Raw genomic sequence first — 2,471 nt, 5'->3', positions numbered from 1 at the left:
TGGAGGGAGGCCGGGGCCAGCTGGGCCAAGCTGCTGGTTACCAAATAGAGGAGGAGCTTTATAGTCAACTGGTTGTGCTTGCTTGTCTCAGGGTCCTGATGCAGCTTGCTTGTCCCTTTCAGAGCTGTCCCACCATGGGTAGGTACTGCAAAGCTCCTTCTTATCCTACAGATTGAAGATGAGAAACATCATTCCCCACCATGGACACAGGATGGTAAGGCAAGAAGCCCAGCGTTTGCCTTCAGGCTTCCAGGGACACTGCTTTCTTACCATAATGGAGTTGGACAGTGTCTAGATACACACACACACACACACACACACACACACACACACACCCATACATTCACACACATACATTCATACACACACATACTCACAATAACACCCATACATTCACACACGCAAACACACACACATTCACACACATTCACACACACACACACACACACACACACACACACACACACACACACCCCAAGCTTCTTCCTCTCTCTTCAGCAGTAGCCAGCCTTAAGCCACTTCTAACTTCTACCTCCAACTGCCTTCATAGGACTTGATGCCACCTGTTTCTGGACTCCAGCCACACAAGCTTCTGCCTGAACTGCAGTGAGCTGGCTTGGTTGTGTGCCCTGAGAGCAGATCTCTATACCCCTTTCCACTAATTGCAGGTCTCTGTTTGTTCCCCGTGAGCTGAGCAATGTATCTACCCCTCTGTCTATAACCACCACCATTTCCTGAGCCCAGGCTCTGCTCTAACTAGCTGCCCATGATCTCTGGCTCAAGGCATCTGAAGCTCAAGGCATCCCACCCCTGCATCCTCCGAAGCATCTGAAGACCATTTCTCAAATACACACAGTGGTAAAAGTCACTTCCTCCCTGGAGAAAGAAAGTCAGTGGGTTTGGGGTAGATGAGAAAGGACACTCGCTGACTCTCCTTTTCCAAAGCCAGAACAGACTCACTGTGCCACCACTCCTCTGCCATCCATCACTGTCTGCCTTCCCCCTTTGTTCCCTCCAGCACCATAGGCAGGCAGGCAGTTGTCAGTTATGAGCCACTATGCCTCAGTGGCAGAGGCAGTGAGCAGGGGAGCTAGAGACAGTTCCACACTGCCCCCTGGAGCATGGAGCCCAGGAACTTCTTTCCACTCAAGGGAAGCCAGAATTCTCTTTCTTTTTTCATTTTGATGTGATTTTGTTTGCTTGCTTTTGGTTTTTCTTTTTGGGATGAGTAGATGCAGAGTCGGAATTTATTAGGAAGATATTTTAACCAGGCACAAGCATTAACAAAAGGAGTGCTACTTAGGGAGAAGATGGGACACACCCAAGTATGGTTGTAGGCTTCTGAAGAGAAGTAAACGTACTGTGAGCTTCTCCGGAGTCTTAGCAGTAGCTGTATTTATGGTTCTGGTGTGTTCTGAAGTTACACTGTAGGCTTTAAGGTCCCAACTAACCTGTCCTCCCCCTCCATCCTCTTCCCTCCCTTCCCCTTCTTTTTCCCTTCCCTTCCATTTCACCTTTTCCTTTTTTCCTTCCACGTTATTTCCCTCCCACCCCATCTATAGCTTAAGCTGACCTTGCACACATTATACTTAAACATGACCTTTAATGTATTGTCTTCCTACCTCTATGTCCTGAGTCTTGGGATTACAGGCATGCACCACTGTATACAGTGTACACAGTGTTGGGGATGAAGCCCATGGCCATTCCTAGCTTCCTAAGGCTAGCAATGCCATCCAGCTCCTCTGGAACCTTCCCTTACGGAACACCTCTGCTGTTCACCTGTTCGAGTCCTTCTGAAGCAGTGATGGTGGCCAGACCCAGGGTCCAGTGCTTCCAAACACACATCTCTGTTCACTTCCCAGGTCTCCACTAACTCCCAGCCTAGAGCTTCTCAAATCCCTTGGGGAAATTACCTTCGTGGTCTACAGAAATTTCTAACCCTGAGAGTAGCATGGGCCCAGGACAGGGTTGGGAGCTGACAAAGCAGAGAGTCTCCTTTGGGTGCTGCTGGGAAGCCCAAGTTTGAGCAGCTGCTTTGAATCTCTCCTCCAGGAAGCCATCGCTCTCCAGATCACTGCTGGCTATTCTCTATTTGATGGTGGACTCGGAGGAAGGCTGGCCCTCTTATCCTTTCCTGGCAGGTGGGTCCTCAGTCTGTGTTTCCTTAGGTTTCATTATCCTGAGCTGCGTCTGTCAGGGGTCACTCGAGTGGAGGAAGAAGGCAGGTGGCAGTACTCTGCTCACCACCACCATCACCCAGGGTATGGGCAGCTCTCTGCTCACCATCACCATCACCCAGGGTACGGGCAGCTCTCTGCTCACCACCACCATCGCCCGGGGTATGGGCAGCTCTCTGCTCACCACCACCATCACCCAGGGTATGGGCAGCTCTCTGCTCACCACCACCATCACCCGGGGTATGGGCAGCTCTCTGCTCACCACCACCATCACCCGGGGTATGGGCAGCTCTC

The sequence above is a fragment of the Mus pahari genome, chromosome 7 (assembly GCF_900095145.1).
Source record: "Mus pahari chromosome 7, PAHARI_EIJ_v1.1, whole genome shotgun sequence".
Classification (NCBI taxonomy): Eukaryota; Metazoa; Chordata; class Mammalia; order Rodentia; family Muridae; genus Mus; species Mus pahari.
The sequence above is the reverse complement of the archived record's forward strand: the minus strand, read 5'-3'. Positions refer to the sequence as shown.